A 22,040-nucleotide genomic window follows, 5' to 3' on the forward strand; every position below is an offset into this window, starting at 1 on the left:
GATGAAATGAATACATGCACTCAGACACTGTTGTTGAAATGACAATTAACAGTTAGAATTCAAACATATTTTATCATTAAAACTCAAAATGCTCCAAATATGATATGAAAAAATTCAGACATTGACAATTTGAATTTGTTACAACCTCAGTGTTCTGGTTTATTCAATAAATTTATATCCCTGATTCCTATTAATTAATTTGTTACTGCACTTTTTCTGTACATGCTTTTTTTGTACACAATTTCTGTAGAGATGTTTTCAGCTAGTTTGCGGCATATTCGCAGCAACTAGTTTGCGGGATGATCGCAGCAACTAGTTTGCAGGATTATCGCAGCAACTTGTACACGGGAAGTTCACAGCTACTTGTTCGCAGGAAGTTTGTGGCAACTTGTTCGCGGGAAGTTCACGGCAACTTGTTTGCGGCAAAACTAATTTGCATGTGCAATTGAACACCAAACGAACATTCCGCAAACAATTATACCAGTTGTATCAGAAGTGTTCGCCGGATATTCGCGGCATGATCACAAGTGTTCGAGGCAAACTATAATATTTCCGTAAGGGATATTTCAAAGAAATGGCGCACAAGGGCAAAAAAAGTGAATTAAATCTGGTAGTTTGATACGTCTCCAGAACACATTCATTGAATAACTCTTTGAGTTCAGATTATTAAAAGAAAAAAATCAAGATTCTATTAGCAAGGGTTAATTTTCCTTAAAAATATTTTTTAGTACTTTTTTCATTTAGTAACGATCTAGGATTAAGTAATTACAATTTTGATACACATTTTATGTACAATTTAGCAGAAAGTATGTTTTATTTGACAGTTTAAGATAATTTTCAATAAAAACTGCACAGAAAAAACATCAAATCGTAAGAAAACTTAGTCCAACCTGTATCATTGAAATCATCCATGTGTTTTCATATCAACTTTGACCACTCTATTGTGTATATCAGGACATTTATAAACAGATGTATGTTTCTACATGTAGTGGTCAATATATAGACTGTTTTATATATCAATCTGAGGACTTTGTACATACCTGGGTTATCAATTGTATTATAAAATATGGAGAGATAATGAGATATAATGTGCCCCAACGATAACTTGATATTTACAAACATGACTATAAATAGATTAAAATGGAACATAGGGAATTCAACATTTTTCTAACATACATGTTACAATCTAAATATTTCTAGGTTTTGTACCAGTTGCAAATTAGCTCAGTAGTAATGCGCCTGTCAATATTTTGCTCGCCCGGGGGAGCGGCGGGCATACACGGTACTTTAGACAGAAGACCATTCCCGACAGGTGGGAATTTGACAAACATTTGATGTACCAACCAGGCTCTAGGGTGGGATTTAGACAAAAAAGGTTGTCTCTAGGGTGGGGATTTAGACAACAAAATTTTTGAAATGTCAAATTCCCCTGGGTCAGCCCGCCGCCCCCCCCCCCCCCCCCCCCAGACGGGCAAAATATTGACAGGTGCATAAACTTTCAAGCTCATAGTATTTAGTGCTTTGATGGTATTTGGTGGCATTTTTAAAACGCCGTCAAATACTATTTTAATCGTTTTGATAGTTGTTTGCAGTACTTATGATATGATAATTTGCAAAAAATGAAATGGAAAAGCAAGAGATTATTGCGGGCCAGAGCCGCTCACCTAACCCCAAGCGTCTGTGACCAGACCCCTAGCCACTTCCAGTTTTTTATGTATCAATACTGGTTGACGCCCGTTTCAGGTACTATTCAATTCAGTCATTTAATTATCAAAAAATATTTTTTGCATACTGAGAGTAATGTTATAAAATCATTTTTAATTATCATCAGTCCTTTTTTTATTGAGAATCATAGAATACATAACCTTTTTGACGCTTCATCAGTTCGTGACGCTTCTTGCTAAAATCCCTCTTGTCGCTTTTTAGCCAGACCAATCAAATATCGTTATATGAAAAATAAGTTGCAAAATGATCAGCATATTTAAGTAGCATTTAGCGATCATTTTTAGCTCGTCTGATTTTTTTTTTTAATGATGCGTTATTGTCATCACTTGATCGGTGTCGGTGTCGGCATCGGCGTTGCCTGGTTAAGTTTTATGTTTATGTCAGCTTTTCTCCTAAAATATCAAAGCTATTGCTTTGAAACTTGCAACACTTGTTCACCATCATAAGCTGACCCTGTACAGCAAGAAACATTACTCCGTCCTGCTTTTTGCAAGATTTATGGCCCCTTTTGTACTTAGAAAATATCAGATTTCTTGGTGAAGTTTTATGTTTAGGTCAACTTTTCTCCTAAACTATCACAGCTATTGCTTTGAAACTTGCAACACTTATTCACCATCATAAGCTGACCCTGTACATCAAGAAACATAACTCCTTCCTGCTTTTTGCAAGAATTATTGCCCCTTTTGGACTTAGAAAATCAGTTTTCTTGGTTAAGTTTTATGTTTAGGTCAACTTTTCTCCTAAACTATCAAAGCTATTGCTTTAAAACTTGCAACACTTGTTCACCATCATAAGCTGATCTAGCGGCCACCCTGTACAGCAAGAAACATAACTCCGTCCTGCTTTTTGCAAGAATTATGGCCCCTTTTGGACTTAGAAAATATCAGATTTCTTTTTGTAATATATTTTTATTTCCAATACATACAGCACATTTACAACAAATACATAGTGACAGTTTATTTCTTTTCTATATTGATATAAACAAAATACTTCCTTAATTAATCTTCAAAATATTCATTTTATTTTTATTATATATGTCTATATTATTGGAAAAATGTGATAAAAAAGGGAGGAGAGTAAAAAAAACAACAATAATTAAAGGAGAGAAAGGGATAGAATGAAAAAAATAAAGAAAATGAAGATTTGGATGTTCTCGATAGAATTAGTATACTGTTATTGATAGAAGAAAAAATGCATTTTTTAGCTCATACAAAATGTTATTAAAAGACAGCTCATATTATTTCTCCAGTACTATCAAAAACTGTCTATTTTTGCCTGTGTTGTTGTATTTTAATTGTTATGTATTGTGGCTATTTCCTGTTATATTTTAATTCGTAGTTTCAAATATAAAATAAAGTTATATAAAATATAGGATTTCATTAAAAAGATCAGAAAGTTTATTACATTTCTATTTTGTCCGCTTTCTAAATGACCAAAACTGATTATTTCTAGATTAAAGTATGCTGAGATGTTTAAGGCACTTAGGTACTCAGTTAATCTATTCCACATTATGTTGAGCATATTGGCATTCCCAAAATAAATGAGCCGTGCCATGGGAAAACCAACATAGTGGGTTTGCGACCAGCATGGATCCAGACCAGCCTGCGCATCCGCGCAGTCTGGTCAGGCTCCATGCTGTTCGCTTTTAAAGCCTATTGGAATTGGTGAAACTGTTAGCGAACAGCATGGATCCTGACCAGACTGCGCGGATGCGCAGGCTGGTCTGGATCCATGCTGGTCGCACACCCACTATGTTGGTTTTCTCATGGCACGGCTCAAATGCTCTTGACTTTCTACATGCATGTTACAAAAATTGCATAGACTTGAATTGCTTAGTTTTACCTTTAACAATTACTTATTAGTGGAAATAAGACGGTGAATATATTTGTATTGAAAACTTCACAGTTTTGAGTCTATAGTTGATTTGAATACTTGTCGGTATATATTTTTCCATTTTATTTCTTCTTTATCTAAAACATCTTCCCATTTGGCTTCATTTTTTAATTTTTGTTTCCCTTTTTTCTTCATTTGCATTTCATATAAAAACTTATTTGGTGCTTTTGTTTTAGACAGTGCTGTAAGTAAAGATTCATTTCTATCATATACTAAGTTACTCTCTTTCATCTTTACCTTTATATTTTGTGGTATGCATTTAACTAGCTGATGATACTACTAAGTTACTCTCTTTCATCTTTACCTTTATATTTTGTGGTATGCATTTAACTAGCTGATGATACTTTAAATAATCTATATTTTCCAAATCATAAATATACTTAAAATTTTGGAAGGAATAAAAACTCTTTGACCTATAGTCAAAGAAGTGTTGTGTATACTTAATGCCTTTTTCATAACACTCTTTATAGAAAAATGTTTTTTTTTATTTTATTTTTATATCTGAGTTGTTCCATATGATTTGATGACTTACTTCTGCTTCATTTTCATTATCTTTTATGGATTTCCATGCTAATAATATGTCTTTTAAGAAAGTATTTTCTTTGCATATCATTTCAATATCATTTTTGTTAAGATTACTTTCAAATATTAAAGATCCTCCCATTTTACATATTATGTTTTCATAAAACAATTTCCTTGCTCCTTTGTTGTTTTCATCATTTATACCTTTAACCCAACATGCTTTTAATGCATTCAGAAAATACTTTTCTCCTAAACTATCACAGCTATTGCTTTGAAACTTGCAGCTCTTATTCACCATCATGAGCTGACCCTGTACATCAAGAAACATAACTCCATCCTGCTTTTTGCAAGAATTATTGCCCCTTTTGGACTTAGAAAATCAGTTTTCTTGGTTAAGTTTTATGTTTAGGTCAACTTTTTCTCTCAAACTATCAAAACTATTGCTTTGAAACTTGCAACACTTGTTCACCATCATAAGCTGACCCTGTACATCAAGAAACATAACTCCGTCCTGCTTTTTGCAATAATTATTGCCCCTTTTGGACTTAGAAAATCAGTTGTCTTGATTGAGTATTATGTTTAAGTCAGCTTTTCTCATAAACTATCAAAGCTATTGCTTTAAAACTTGCAACAATTTTTCATCATCATAAGCGGACGCTGTACGTCAAGAAACATAACTCTATCCTGCTTTTTGAAAGAATGATGGCCCTTTTTAGACTTAGAAAATCAAGGATAGGACAGTATTTCTATAATACAAAAAAAATCAGATGAGCGTCGGCACCCGCAAGGCAGTGCTCTTGTTATAGATTGAACTTATTTAATAAACATGGAAAATGAGTTTTAAATTTTTTTCTTACTTTTGAAGCTTTGATTCCAGTCGCCATTTTGTCTGTTTACTGCAAATTCTGGTTCCTAATCCCAATGGATAGATCCGATTTTTGGGGCAGTGCTTTGCTCCGCCTCCAGTAGAATTAGATACAGGGAAAATTAAACTCACTGCACTTTTTAGTGCAAATCGGCAAATTACACAGATTCTACAGCCTGAAAAATAAGTGCAGCTACAACAAAGCGCATGAACATGGCATATTTACAGCTATTTTTAGAAACCAAATAACTTATTGACAGTGTTACGAGTGTATTGCATTTGTAAACACTGCCTAGAGTTCATCTGCAGTTCATCTGATTACCTGGAACAGACCACATGACTCTCCGTTGATAAAGCGATGAGTTCCATGAACGCAATTTAAATGCGAAATAAAGTTTCCTTTTAAAACGAAAGGCTTGTCTGGTTTTTAGGCTGGCGATTTATTCGCCAGACTATTATAACCATAAATCGAGATTCCACAAAGTTCAACAAAAGTTCAAAGGTGCTGAGACTGACAACACAAAATATAATTTCATGCGCAATTCAAAGAGTTCGCCACGTTTATCAGTTTTTCCATAGAGTTGTAATAAGATTGTTAAACTTACCTGTTTCAATATATCTATTTGCTTTAACATGTTATAATAATGTTTTCTCTTTCTAACGGTAAATACTTTAAAAATAATATTAGAAAATATAACATAATGATGGTAAATTAGTTCGCCATTATAAATGAAATGTCTGTATGAATAGAACCTTTTCGTAACTCAACACTGTTGACCGTTTCGTTATAGATTATGACACCGGTCTGTAAATAGCTAATTAAACAAGCGCTGGTTCCGAGAAACAATTGTCGATATGAGTTATACTGCGCATTATTCGACGATCTGACATAACATGGAAAATAAGAAATATGAAATATGAATTAAAATGAACTTAATAGTGATATGAGTTATGTCAGGTCTTATATTTAGGGCTAAAGTTATAAGAATCTATTCTTTCAGATCATTCGCTATAGGTACTACGGGACGTAATCGCTGCGTGGAATTGCCACAGTAACGTGAGAAGAAACAAATGACCACTTTCTACGAGTTGTATACCTAAAGAGCGTACATGCTATAGATACTTTTTTCTGCTATTTCTTTACTAAATTCATTTTAGAAACATTCTGGCGAATGCTGAAAGATATTGTAAAAAAGTGCTTTGTCACCATTTTGTTTAGGTTATAAAGGGTGGGGGCGTAGATGTAAGCGATTTTTGTTTTCACGAGTGAACCTATGTTTACGGGCGTAATCCAGGGTTCACGAGTGTAAACCATAGTTTACGAACGTGAACATATGTTAACAATCGAGAACTTAATTTTACGACGGTAAACATAGGTTCACGCTCGTGAACATAGGATTACGACCAAAAATCATAGTTTTGTTCGAAAAACAAATTTTACTGAACCAGATGATCTATCTCATAAACCCAAGTTCATGGTCGTAAACATATGTTCACACCGGTGAAAAAAATGGTTCGAGGCAATCCAATAATTACATTCTTGGTCGAAAAACTAGGATTATCGAATACTAACATATATTTTCAAGCGAAAACATAGGACAACGGGCGTAAACCATAGTTTACGCTCTTGAACCCATGTTTATGTGCGATAAACTTAGGTTTCTCGATTGAACTTTAACTTGAGTTTACAAACGTGGACCTACATTTACTAGACTAGCTCCTAGACTATGATATATCTTTTTACATTTTTATGATTGAATATAGTGAACTGAGCCAGTCTATATCCTATGTCCAATATCATTCCTCTGGGAAAATCTCTAAATTAGACTGGCTTTTGTCTCTACGAATTTGAATTCATCAAAAAAGGCAAAATGTAGAAATATATTTATTATCAGTCCAGTGGCTAGTCTATACGTTTACACATGTGTTCTTTCGGGATCTGATGAGTTCAGCCTTTTTTAATCCAATACATGTATCTTCAGATAACTGAGTAATTAACAGTTGCAGAAAGGGAACTTAAGTATTACATTTAGTGTGCTATACTTTCAGTCCTTGATATATTTCCTAAATTAAATCAAAGTAATGAAAGTACAGAAAGGCTGGCTACCACAAAACACTGGATGAAATCTGTGCGGGAAAGATGTTTGCAAAATCTTAGGTATTATGGGTTTTCCATATCAAACTAAGGCGAGCATAGGGTATTGATGTGATGAACCATCTTGATTAACTTGTGAAGGTAGTGTAAAGATATTACAGACTAAAAATGGTGAAAAAAATACACTGTGTTTGCTTCATTGGGGATAACATAATTAGTGAGACATGTATGGAAATCGTCCAATAATTACATGGACCCAGTTTCACAGTCGAAAAACAAGGATTAATGATGGATAAACTAGGTTTTTTTTAAACTTAAAAGCATGTAAACCTATTCTTTCGAGCGAAAACAAAGGATAACGGCGTAAACCATAGTTTACGCTTGTAAATGTATAGACTAGCCACTGGACTGATAATAAATATATTTCTACATTTTGCCTTTTTTGACGAATTCAAATTCGTAGAGACAAAAGCCAGTCTAATTTAGAGATTTTCCCAGAGGAATGATATTGGACATAGGATATAGACTGGCTCAGTTCACTACATTCAGTCATAAAAATGTAAAAAGATATATCATAGTCTAGGAGCTAGTCTAGTAAACGTAGGTCCACGTTTGTAAACTGAAGTTAAAGTTCAATCAAGAAACCTAGTTTATCGAATGTAAACATGGATTCAAGAGCATAAACTATGGTTTACGCCCGTTGTCCTATGTTTTCGCTTGAAAATATACAGTCTAACCTGTCTTAAGCAGCCAGCCAGGGGAAGCAGACAATTTGGCTGCTGAAGCCAGGTGACCGCTGATCGGAGCTGCAGCCAGTATATGTATTTTTCAGACTTCCGACCAGTTTAGCCTTTAGCAATGTTTAGGCCCATTTCTTTTTCAGTTTCAATTATTATTTCACCAAGATACCTTGACGTGCATTTGCCTTCGCAATACGAATTGTCTTCTAAGCAATCTAAAACTCAAGCGTGATTTTTAACAACAAAATTAAATTGTTACAGACAATTTTCCATCTTCAAAACAAGTATGTTTACAATTCTCGCCATTTTGGTAAGGGAAGCTACTCTCTGCGCTTACTGTCTACGCTAAAGTCTAAGGTCGCCGTTATGTTCCGTAAAAGATCGAGTGGTTTATATTTCTTTCAAACACAATAAATTTCGTATAAATTTAATAGTGTTTTGATGAAAGAAATATAAAGAATCACAAATATTATGCTATCTTTATGTATTATCTTTAACCGAGATCAAACTGTGAACAACAAAATTGACACGATGTGACACGCTAATTGCCGATAATAATACTGGCCATTTGATAGGAACTAAAAGGGGATCACACCTTTGGTTATCAGTTTTAATTAATAAGCTCATGTCATTTTGGCGTCCGTATGGTGAAGTCACGCGAGACTTAGCAATCACGTGTTTCTCAAAAATCGGGTATCGTCAGCTATCATTGCCTAAAAATAATTTGTTTTGGAAGAAACATGGTTGCTGAAAGGGGTCAAATACGGCTGTCTGGAGGCAATTTTAGTGGCCGCTGGCTGCGGACGGGAGGTGGCCACTGAATAAAGTGATGAAATAGAGGAAAATCTGTCGGGGGCGTCATAAAATGACCGCTAAACGGAGGTGACCGCTGATCGGAGGTGACCGTTAGTACAGGTTAGACTGTATGTTAGTATTCGATAATCCTAGTTTTTCGACCAAGAATGTAATTATTGGATTATTGGATTGCCACGAACCATTTTTTACCAGTGTGAACATATGTTTACGACCATGAACTTGGGTAAACCTAGGTTCACGTTCGTACACTATGGATCATCTCGTTCAGTAAAATTGGTTTCTCAAACAAAACTATGATTTTTGGTCGTAATCGTATGTTCACAAGCGTGAACCTATGTTTACGGTCGTAAACTTAAGTTCTCGATCGTTAACATATGTTCACGTTCGTAAACTATGGTTTACACTCGTGAACCCTGGATTATGCCCGTAAACATAGGTTCACTCGTGAAAACAAAAATGGCTTACATCTATGCCCCCACCCTTTTAAACCTAAACAAAATGGTGACAAAGCACTTTTTTACAATATCTTTCAGCATTCGCCAGACTGTTTCTAAAATGAATTTAGTAAAGAAATAGCAGAAAAAAAGTATCTATAGCATGTACGCTCTTTAGGTACGGTATACAACTCGTAGAAAGTGGTCATTTGTTTCTTCTCACCTTACTGTGGCAATTCCACGCAGCGATTACGTCCCGTTGTACCTATAGCGAATGATCTGAAAGAATAGATTCTTATAACTTTAGCCCTAAATATAAGACCTGACATAACTCATATCACTATAAGTTCATTTTAATTGATATTTCATATTTCTTATTTTCCATGTTATGTCAGGTCGTTGAATAATGCGCAGTATAACTCATATCGACAATTGTTTCTCGGAACCAGCGCTTGTTTAATTAGCTATTTACAGACCGGTGTCATAATCTATAACGAAACGGTCAACAGTGTTGAGTTACGAAAAGGTTCCATTCATACAGACATTTCATTTATAAGGGCGAACTAATTTACCATCATTATGTTATAAAGTTTCATGAAGATAGGGTCATAAAAATGTGTCCTCAAGTGTGTTAACGAGCTTATCCTGGGTGACCTAGTTTCTGATCCTATATGACCCAGTTTCGAATTTGGCCTAGAAATCATCAAGATAAACATTCTGACCAAGTTTCATGAAGATAGGGTCATAAATGTGGCCTCTAGGTTGTTAACAAGCTTTTCCTTTGATTTGACCTGATGTCCTAGTTTTTGACCCAAAATGACCCAGGCCTAGAAATCATCAAAATAATCATTCTGTGCAAGTTTGTATCAAATCAAAGTATAAATTAATGAAACCTCTATATGGCTAAAAGGGACAAACTCGAAAATTTTGCCCTTTTGAGGGGCAGTAAGTCCGGAACCTATCATGTTCACAAGGTAAAAATTAACAAGTTTTGACCCTTTCAGGAGTCAATCATGGGTCGCAACTCCGGAACATGATTGGATCTGATAGATTCATCATGGAATCCAAGATTCATTATTGTTGAAGATATTTTTCAAGTTTGTATCAAATCAAACCATAAATGATGTCTCTATATGGCTGCAAAAGCCAAAACAGCATAGTTTGGCCCTTTAAGAGGACATAACTCTGGAACACATGATGGGATCTGGCCGGTTTTCAAAAGGAACAGAGATATTATGCCAAAACAAGTTGTGTGCAAGTCTAATTAAAGTTGATTGCAAAATGTGGTCTCTATGGTGTTCACAAGCCAAAAATTAGCAAATTTTGCCTCTTAAGGGGCCATAACTCTGAAACCCACGACGGGATCTGGCCAGCTTTTGGCAGGATATTTTGCCAAATCAAGTTGTATGCAAGTTTGATTAAAGTTGATTGCAAAATGTGGTCTCTATCTTGTTCACAAGAAATTGTGAACGGACAGACGACAGACAAAATGTGATAACAAAATCTCGCCCTGTCACTATGTGACAGATGAGCTAATAGTTAGAATTGTTAATGTTAAAGGTTAGCTCTAAAAGTGGTCAAGCAGGACCATTTGAACAAATCTGAGAGACAACCAAACAGACCCCAATATTAGTGAAAATCCATCAGTTGAAGGAATCATGAGGTTGAATCAGAAGTCATTTGAAAGTGTTTCTATTTTTAGCTCTTCTGTCCTCTAAATGGAGCCAAAGTAACCGGCAGCAGTACCATACAGTGATGCTAACGACCAAGCTAAGAGAAGATCCAGCAAGTTGTATCTTTACAAGAGGTTGATAAAATGTTTTTTTCACCCAATTTTAAATCTGGTAGCCTTTAAAAGGGGTCACACAAAACCACCTGAACAAACAGAGGTCTATACAAGGAAGCTAAAACCAGGTTTGTTGAAGAGCAAGTGATTCATGAGACTAAGTCATTTAAATGTGGGTTTTTTTTCTTGTTTTGTTTTTTTCTTGTTTTATTTTTAACTTTGGTGGTTTAGGTCGAGGGTGTGTGCTTGAATGCATGTATGCACATGTGTTGGTTTTGTGTGCATTCATTCTTGTGCTGCTGTGGTTTGTGGAGGCTGTGTTCTTTGACATTTTCCCTATTGAATATTTATCAATTTTCCCCTATTCCTACCCCATCCTCATTTTAATGTCTTTCTTATAATTAAAATGTACAAAGTCTTGATGGATATTTGAAGCAACCTGTCTGCTATACCTTTCCACTATTTGTGATAAACCTACTTTGCATTGTAAGGCTCGGTGTTTGCTGTGCTCTGTGCTTCCAGGAAATCTTCCACATCTTTTAATTCTTTTAAATAGCAGAAATACATACAACTTGCAAGGACACTTGGTTATTGCAACCATATTCTTTGGTAAAGCAGCGTGGACACCATGCCTTAATTTCTGCTTCACAACACAATTAAGGAATGAAATGTATAAATGGAAATGTAAACTAAAAGATAAACAAAAGTCTCATATATAAATTTTATTTTTCAACTAATAAAATGTAAGTGTCTATTCTTAACAAATATATTCTCTTTTCTAACCAAGTATTACAGTGTCTTGCAAAAGATACTAACTGAGCTGCGACATGACAAACCCAATATAGTGCATTTGCGGATTCAGACCAGCCTGAGCATCCGCACAGTCAGGTCAGGATCCATGATGTTTGCTTTCAAAGCCTATTGCAATTAGAGAAACCTTTAGCAAACAGCATGGATCTTGACCAGACTGGTCAGGATCCATGCTGGCTGCAAATGCACTATGTTTGTTTTCCCATGGTGCTGCTGAATTTCGCATTACCATAGAAAGGGCAATTTGACAATATACATAATGTTCTTTTTTAAATTTCAGCACACCAATAAACGTAAAAGCAATGCAGGACTTTCAATTGACTCTTGTCAAGGCAAAAATATGTATCACAAAAAAGCTAATAAATAATATATGAATCTAACTTTACTAAATCTAAGTAAATCTATGAGTACACAGACTGCTAAATTTTGCTTTTTAATCAAAGTTTTTTGTACAGTAATTCTGTTCCCTGGAAGCAAACAAAGATTTACAAATGATAAAATAACTCGTAGCTGTTACAGAATATCAAACGAAGTAATTTATCACATAATAAGTAGAAAAGCAGTCATTTATCATACCAGATTGTATTGTGTATAGACTTATATACTGAGCACCATTAGAAATGCCAGCTGTATACACAAAAATACTGGCTGTTTAGAAATGCTATAAAGACATGACTCACTAAATTTGGAATGACGACAGAGGCTAGTAAAACAAGTTTAATGAATATGTAACCAATAGTAGCATTTTAGAGCTTCTCGGTCTAAGCTATAGTATACTAAGAACTTGTGTTTGAATGGTATAAAGTATACAGGAGTCAATAATTAACCTTTAACCTGCTAATTTTCTAAAATGGTCAGAGGTCCATCATTCAATTATTATTTGAAGGGGTTTCCACTGAAAATTTACTGACTGAATAGCGAACAGTGTAGACCAAGGTCAGCCTGCAAAGTTGTGTAGGCTGATCTTGGTCTGCACTGGTCGCAAAGGCAGAATCACTTGCTGACAGCAGGCTGAAGGTTAATAAATCACCACTTATGAATGCAACAAATACATAGAAGTAAAGGTAATGATCTGGTGAACTAAAATTAACACCAGATAAGAAAATGCCCTAAACGCAGAAAATCAACTATCATATAAAAGAAAAAAAACAGGATATCTTAAACATTAAATTTTACCAGGAACATTCAGTATATTAGAATGAATAAGTACAAATGACATCCAATAAATATATTAATTAATATATAGCTACATGTAACTATGGATATACAAAATTTATACTTTTTTGATTGCATATTGTACATTTTGGAAGATCTGGGTAAAATTCACATAAGACTTGAGAAAACTTCAGCTTTTCGTATGCTGTTGAAAATTTTTAAAAACAAAAACCACTAATAACCTTGTAGACCATCAAAAACTAAAAAAAAAAAAACACACACACACAATAATTTACCCTATCTAATTTAGCACAATTCATTTAAAGCAAAACTAAAACATTTTAAAGTCTTTCTTATCATCTTCTATGGCAATTTACTAGGGATGGGAACGAATATTCGAAAACCGGTCGAATATTCGAATATGAAAATGAAATTCGAATATTCGTAAATTATTGTATATTTTTTTTTTCAAAATAAGTATCATTGATTTTGGGCAATATGAGCATGCTAATTCTACAGAATAAAACCATGTCATGTTTGTTTATCGCGTGTCAAAAGATGTCCAATTAAAAAGAAAATAGAAACAAACATTTTTTAGCCTTATTACGTACGATGATCTACGCTTTAAACAAATGAATACGTTGTGTATATGCCAATCACTTAATAAGTATGTAAAGCTTCCATTAAAACAAACCGAATATTCGAATATATTCGAATATGGCAAACCGAATATTCGAATATTGATTTCAGTATTTGTTCCCATCCCTACAATTTACAGCTTCCTATTATAACCCTTACTCTACTGGATTTTTAAAATGGACTGGACCATCTTTTAATTTGGGCAGTACCATTTCTTATTCAAAGGGGTGTTCACTTAAGATTTACTGACTGAATAACGAACAGTGCAGACCATGATCAGCCTGCATGGATGTGTAGGCTGATCTTGGTCTGCACTTGTCGCAAAGGCAAATTCACTTGCCACCAGCAGGCTAAAGGTTAACTTCCCATACTGTATGAACTAATGCCCGTCATTGTGCGGTACTTTTCTCTATTTAACTCTTACTCTGCTAAATTTCTATAATGAACTTGTCCATCTTTTGATTTGGACAGTACCATTAACTATTAAAAAGGGTATTTAGCAAAAACAATACTGACTGAATAGTGAACAGTGCAGATCTTGACGGTCACAAAGGCAGAATCAACCGTGACCAGCATGATAAGTGTTAAGGACATGTACTTTACAGTTTACTAAAAATAAAGTGTGCCGTGTGGATCACTGTAAAAACAGAAGTTTTAAAAGTAAAAAAATTTGATGACTTAAAACTGGACAATGACTGTGATAAACAAGAGGACCATGATGGTCCTGAATCGCTCACCTATCCCCATATGACCCAGTGTTGAACTGAGTATGACGTCGTTATTTCTATTATTTGACATAGTGACCTAGTTTTTGAGCACATGTGACCTAGATATCATCAAGATAAAAAATTCTGACCAATTTTCATGAAGATTCATTGAAAAATATGGCCTCTAGAGAGGTCACAAGGTTTTTCTATTATTTGACCTAATGACCTAGTTTTTGAAGGCACGTGACCCACTTATAAACTTGACCTAGATATCATCAAGGTGAACATTCTCACCAATTTTCATGAAGATCCCGTGAAAAATATGGCCTCTAGAGAGGTCACAAGGTTTTTCTATTTTTCGACCTACTGATCTAGTTTTTGACCACACATGACCCAATTTCGAACCTGACCTAGATATCATCAAGCTGAACATTCTCACCAATTTTCATGAAGATCCATTGAGAAATATGGCCTCTAGAGAGGTCACAAGGTTTTTCTATTTTTAGACCTACTGGCCTTGTTTTTGACCCCACGTGACCCAGTTTCGAACTTGACCTAGATATCATCAAGGTGAACATTCTGACCAATATTCATGAAGATCTCATGAAAAATATGGCCTCTAGAGAGGTCACAAGGTTTTTCCATTTTTAGATCTACTGACCTAGTTTTTAACCCCACGTGACCCAGTTTCGAACTTGACCTAGATATCATCAAGGTGAACATTCTGACCAATTTTCATGAAGATCCATTGAGAAATATGGCCTCTAGAGAGGTCACAATGTTTTTCTATTTTTAGACCTACTGACCTAGTTTTTGACCCCACATGACCCAGTTTCGAACTTGACCTAGATATCATCAAGGTGAACATTCTGACCAATATTCATGAAGATCTCATGAAAAATATGGCCTCTAGAGAGGTCACAAGGTTTTTCTATTTTTAGATCTACTGACCTAGTTTTTAACCCCACGTGACCCAGTTTCGAACTTGACCTAGATATCATCAAGGTGAACATTCTGATTAATTTTCATGAAGATCCATTGAGAAATATGGCCTCTAGAGAGGTCACAAGGTTTTTCTATTTTTAAACCTAATGACCTAGTTTTTGACCCCACGTGACCCAGTTTCGAACTTGACCTAGATATCATCAAGGTGAACATTCTGACCAATTTTCGTGAAGATCTTGTGAAATATATGGCCTCTAGAGAGGTCACAAGGTTTTTCTATTTTTAGACCTAATGACCTAGTTTTTGACTGCACGTGACCCAGTTTCGAACTTGACCTAGATATCATCAAGGGGAACATTCTGACCAATTTTCATAAAGATCCCATGAAAAACGTGACCTCTAGAGTGGTCACAAGCAAAAGTTTATGCACGCACGCACGGACGGACGCACGCACGGACGACGGACGCTGCGCGATCACAAAAGCTCACCTTGTCACTTTGTGACAGGTGAGCTAAAAATGTGTTGTATCATCATATATTATCCCAGTGACCCCTTATCTGTTACAAATTCCTTGGCATTTTAGCTCCTGCAAAATGTCAGTCCTGCTTGCTTCATTGCAAAATGTCAGTCCTTCTTGCTTCATTGCAAAATGTCAGTCCTGCTTGCTTCATTGCAAAATGTCAGTCCTGCTTGCTTCATTGCAAAATGTCAGTCCTTCTTGCTTCACTGCAAAATGTCAGTCCTGCTTGCTTCATTGCAAAATGTCAGTCCTACTTGCTCAATGCAAAATGTCAGTCCTACTTGCTCAATGCAAAATGTCAGTCCTGCTTGCTTCATTGCAAAATGTCAGTCCTGCTTGCTTCATTGCAAAATGTCAGTCCTTCTTGCTTCACTGCAAAATGTCAGTCCTGCTTGCTTCATTGCAAAATGTCAGTCCTACTTGCTCAATGCAAAATGTCAGTCCTACTTACTTCATTGCAAAATGTCAGTCCTTGCTTCATTTCCTTTCATATCAGTTATTATTCAACCTCAATATCTACGCAACAAAGGCATACTAATTACTAGTAATTTACTGATTTTATGTTAAACAAGTCATCTAATGACAGTAAATAAGACTGTGAACACCAAGGCATACTTTATGTCCTTGTTATTGAGCAAGTTTAAAATTTATGAAAATCATGTGTTTGTTGATGAGCAGGTTTTATTAACATCATAATGTACTGCATTGTGAATGAAGATCATAAAACACTGCATATGTGTGGATGTGCAAGTTGAATAAAGACTGCATATGTTTGGATGTGCAGGTTGAATGAAGATCATAACACACTGCAAATGTGTGGATGTGCAAGTTGAATGAAGACCATAACACACTGCATATGTGTGGATGTGCAAGTTGAATGAAGATCATAACACACTGCATATGTGTGGATGTGCAAGTTGAATGAAGATTATAACACACTGCATATGTGTGGATGTGCAAGTTGAATGAAGATCATAATCCACTGCATATGTGTGGATGTGCAAGTTGAATGAAGATCATAACACACTGCATATGTGTGTATGTGCAAGTTGAATGAAGATCTTATGTCTGACAAACAAAATAGTAACTAGATGCGTGTCCATAGGTCACTAGTGCCCCTACTTTCTGTCACTGTATGCTTATTGTTGACTAAATTAAGGGCATAACTCTGGTCTGGTTCTGTGAAATCCCAAATAAAACTTCAGATGCACAACGCTACATGCTGAATAACAATCCTGTGACTCTTTGATGACTCTTGGTGAAGTACTTTTTGAGATATGCACAACACTTAATTGGACTGATTGACATACGGACAAGGGCAAATCTAAGCGCCCACACCCGCTCAAAATGTTTTGGGGCACAAAAAGCTCTATCCCTTTAATATCAAATGTAAAATAATCGCTAAATACAAAAGAAAAAACTACATTAACGTGTATATATAAAATACTACAACTATATTTACAATTAGGAAGTCTGTTTAAACACTGTTTGATGGATAGCAGCTTACGTAAAGAATACAATTTAGGTCAAGTTTGCAAACACATTTATTGGTATGTAACATATGGTACCTAAATGGTCAGGTTTGCAACACACATAGGTGTTTAGGTATTTTTCTTGTTATGGTCTTAAATTGTATAAAATGTCACATTTTATGATGTCACAACATTATAACATCACTGCTATAGGTCAGTGCGTTTTTCCTCAATTCAATATGACTTTTTATCATTAATCATATGACTGCATTTACACCAATGATAATGACTACATTGAAAAATAGATTTAATAATACCACAATATCATACCTCACCAAAGTTCCCTCTTCATTCATAGTACCATCTGGTCTATAAAACTGTACAATGTGATCAAGAGTGTGTTTTACGCATGCAATTTTTTTTTTCATAACACCATCTTGGTATCATTTTCAGACTTAATGAATATAATAAATCTGATCTTTATTTCGTATAATAAATATTACATGACATTGGTCTATATGCATGGAAATGCAATATGTACCTAAGTTCCTTTTGGCAGACTGCCCAGTCCATAAACTTGTATTTGTACTGTAGCATAATATGCAATCATGCATAAGATTTGCAAACAATTTTGAAAAATGGAAAAAAAAGTGTTCTTTATTTTACCGAAAATTGTGTAATATTTGCGACAATTTTATTTGGATATAAATTGAGCTACCAACTCAAAACAACATAAAAGTTAAAGCTGCTATCAAATCAAGAAATAAAAGCTACTAAAAACTAAATTAACATGTGGTCTAAAACAAATAATAAATATACACTGTCTACATGTATATAGAAAAAAAACATGCTTTTCATAACAGGTTTCAGATATTTATTCAGAGTCATCTTTAGTAAATATGACTACAAATAACTGACATAAAAAATTCCTGAGCTAGTTGATGAATGATTGTGAATGAATGATTGTCTTTTGTTCCTCTTAACCATTTTTTATTGATAAGACATACTTACGATTTAAAGACAATGTATACCTGTAAGACAGTGTCTTGTTGTTACAATAATCCTGTGATTACGAGGTATACCTGTAAGACCTTGTCTTGTTGCACCAATAATCCTGTGATTACGAGGTATACCTGTATGACAGTGTCTTGTTGCACCAATAATCCTGTGATTACGAGGTATACCTGTATGACAGTGTCTTGTTGCACCAATAATCCTGTGATTACGAGGTATACCTGTATGAGTGTCTTGTTGCACCAATAATCCTGTGATTACGAGGTATACCTGTAAGATAGTGTCTTGTTGCACCAATAATCCTGCGATTACGAGGTATACCTGTACGACCTTGTCTTGTTGCACCAATAAGTCTGCGATAACAAGGTATACCTGTAGGACCTTGTTTTGTTGTACCAATAATCCTGTGATTACAAGGTATACCTATATGACCTTGTCTTGTACCAATAATCCTGTTATTACAAGGTATGCCTGTATGACAGTGTCTTGTTGTACCAATAATCCTGTGATTATGAGGTATACCTGTATGACAGTGTCTTGTTGTACCAATAATCCTGTGATTACGAGGTATAACTGTAAGACACTGTCTTGTTGTACCAATAATCCTGTGATTACGAGGTATAACTGTACGACAGTTTCTTGTTCTTACAAAAATCCTGTGATTATGAGGTATATCTGTATGACAGTGTCTTGCTGTTACAATAATCCTGTGACTACAAGGTATACCTGTATGACAGTGTCTTGTTGTACCAATAATCCTGTGATTACAAGGTATACCTGTACGACAGTTTCTTGTTCTTATAATAATCCTGTGATTATGAGGTATATCTGTATGACAGTGTCTTGCTGTTACAATAATCCTGTGACTACAAGGTATACCTGTAAGACAGTGTCTTGTTATAAATGTAACCCTATGATTACCAAGTATCCCTGTAAGATACCCATTAATTGCTAAATAAAACAGTTTTTTTATGTTTTTGATTTTTGATTGTTCTATAACACAATAATAATATTTATGGAAAAGTATAGACATATGTCATCACAATAACATTAACTGTTAAACAGAAACATCATTCAAGTAACAAGAGCTGTCCGTAAGACAGCCAAGCTCGACTATTCGAAATATTGTCCCAGAAGCAGGAAAATATTACCCAAAAAGGTTAAATATCAAAAGAGTTTTAAGTTCAAAAGGGGGAATAATTTGACCAAAATGCATATCAGTTATGGGACTAGCTGCTATCAACTAGTTTTATAACCCCAGAGACACATGTGAAGTTTCAATTCAATATCTGCATTAGTTTTGAAACTTGCATGTAAAATTTTAACCAGAATTTTCAAAGTCCAAAAGGGGGCATAATTTGCCCAAAATACATGCCAGAGTTATGGGACTTGATCCAGTGAGGTTGGTAATTGATCTAGAAAAAGAAAAAATAAGTTTCAAATCTATATGCCTTGTAGTAATAGCTGTATGTACTTGCACGCAAAACTTTAACCAGAATTTGCTAAGTCCAAAAGGGGACATAATTTGGCCAAAATGAAGGTCAGAGTTATGGGACTTGCTGCTATCAACTAGTTTTATAACCCCGAAGACACATGTGAAGTTTCAATTCAATATCTGCATTAGTTTTGGAGATAATAACTTGCATGTAAACTTAACCAAAATTTTCTAAGTCTAAAAGGGGGCATAATTTGCTCAAAAAACATGTCAGAGTTATGGGACTTGACCCAGTGAGGTTGGTAATTGACCTAGAAAAAGAAAAAATAAGTTTCAAATCCATATGCCTTTTAGAAATAGCTGTATGTACTTGCACGCAAAACTTTAACCAGAATTTCTAAGTCCAAAAGGGGGCATAATTTGGCCAAAATGAAGGTCAGAGTTATGGGACTTGCTGCTATCAACTAGATTTATAACCCCGAAGACACATGTGAAGTTTCAAATCAATATCTGCATTAGTTTTGGAGATAGTAACTTGCATGTAAAACTTTAACCAAAATTTTCTAAGTCTAAAAGGGGGCATAATTTGCTCAAAATACATGTCAGAGTTATGGGTCTTGACCCAGTGAGGTTGGTAATTGATCTAGAAAAAGTAAAAATAAGTTTCAAATCTATATGCCTTTTAGAAATAGCTGTATGTACTTGCACGCAAAACTTTAACCAGAATTTTCTAAGTCCAAAAGGGGGCATAATTTGGCCAAAATGAAAGTCAGAGTTATGGGACTTGCTGCTATCAACTAGTTTTATAACCCCGAAGACACATGTGAAGTTTCAAATCACTATCTGCATTAGTTTTGGAGATAGTAACTTGCATGTAAAACTTTAACCAAAATTTTCTAAGTCCAAAAGGGGGCATAATTTGCTCAAAATACATGTCAGAGTTATGGGACTTGACTCAGAGAGGTTGGTAATTGACCTAGAAAAAGAAAAAATAAGTTTCAAAGCTATATGCCTTTAATTGATGGCTGTATGTACTTGCATGCAAAAACTTAACCAAGGTGTGACGCCGACGCCGACGCCGGGGTGAGTAGAATAGCTAGACTATACTTCGAATAGTCGAGCTAAAAACAAACAGTTTTCTTTAACACAACATTAGTAACATTGTCAACAATAGAAACATGTTCTTGAACAAAACAAAAACAATCTAACTGTTCCTCTACCCAACATTTTTGTCTACTAACAAATACTTTCAAAAGGCACAACAGGATATTTTAAACATTTAGTAATTCTATTAGTCAAAGATACTACCAAAATTTGCAAAAAGTTCCAAGAAAGACTTCAAGAGTTTCTGAACACATCACTGGTGACTTTATGTGACTAATAAAACTAAGCTTAGTTAAGGCAAGAATTCTAAACACAAAACACAACTACAGTTGTCACTGGAGTGACGAATTATACCCCAACAATATGGCCTTGTCACAGAACTAAGCCAATGTCAAAGCTGAACTTGCTTGATCTTTGACCTACTAACATAAAAATAAACAGAGGTCATCTGCTGGTCATGATCAACCTCCCTATGAAGTTTCATGATCCTCGGCCCAAGCGTTCTCAAGGTATTGTCCGGAAAAGTTTTAAATGTTCCGGGTCACTCTGACCTTTGACCTTTGGAACTCAAAATCGATACAGGTCATCTGCTTGTCATGACCAACCGCCCTATTAAGTTTTGTGATCCTAGTCCCAAGCGTTCTTTAGTTATTGTCCGAAAATTTTTTACATCTTTCGGGTCACTGTGACCTTGACCTGTGACCTACTGACCTCAAAATCATTAGAGGTCATCTGCTGGTCATAACCAAAATCTGTATCAATTTTCATGATCCTAGGCCCAAGCGTTCTCGTTATCGTTTGGAAACCGTTTAACTGTTTCATGTTATTGTGACCTTGACCTTTGACTTACTAGCCTCAAAGTCAAACTTGACCTGTTTTTTATCATGTTACACCTCTGTACAAAAATTTATGATCCTAGACCCAAGCTTTCTCAAGTTATCATCCGGAAACCGTTTAAATGTTCCGAGTCAATGTGACTTTGACCTTTGACCTACTGACCTCAAATTAGAACTTAATCTGTATTTCATGATGTTACACCTGTGTACCAAAATTTATGATCCTAGGCCCAAGCGTTCTCAAGTTATCATCCTGAAACCATTTAACTGTTCCGAATCACTGTGACCTTGACCTTTGACATACAGACCTCAAATTCCAACTTGACCTGTATTTCATTATGTTACACCTGTGTACCAAAATTTATGACCCTAGGCCCAAACCTTCTCAAGTTATCATCCAGAAACTGTTTAACTGTTCAGGGTCATTGTTGACCTTTGACCTACTGACCCCAAATTAGAACTTGACCTGTATTTTCTGATGTTACACCTGTGTACCAAAAATTATTTAAATCGGTCGAGCCTTTCAT

General features: G+C 35.1%; 1 protein-coding gene and 1 long non-coding RNA gene across 2 annotated transcripts in view; both read right to left on the reverse strand.

Annotated features, from left to right (window-relative positions):
• The window catches only part of LOC123552897 (MORC family CW-type zinc finger protein 3-like), a 404,811-nt gene that overhangs the window by 301,345 nt on the left and 81,426 nt on the right, over nt 1–22,040 (reverse strand). The window lies entirely within an intron of this gene.
• On the reverse strand, nt 11,586–18,176 carry LOC123552896 (uncharacterized). Its single transcript, XR_008370615.1, has 2 exons — nt 14,337–18,176; nt 11,586–14,306 (listed from the first exon to the last, which is right to left on the reverse strand). It is a non-coding gene; the product is annotated as an uncharacterized LOC123552896 (long non-coding RNA).

This window comes from Mercenaria mercenaria, chromosome 4 (assembly GCF_021730395.1).
Source record: "Mercenaria mercenaria strain notata chromosome 4, MADL_Memer_1, whole genome shotgun sequence".
In the NCBI taxonomy this organism is placed as follows: Eukaryota; Metazoa; Mollusca; class Bivalvia; order Venerida; family Veneridae; genus Mercenaria; species Mercenaria mercenaria.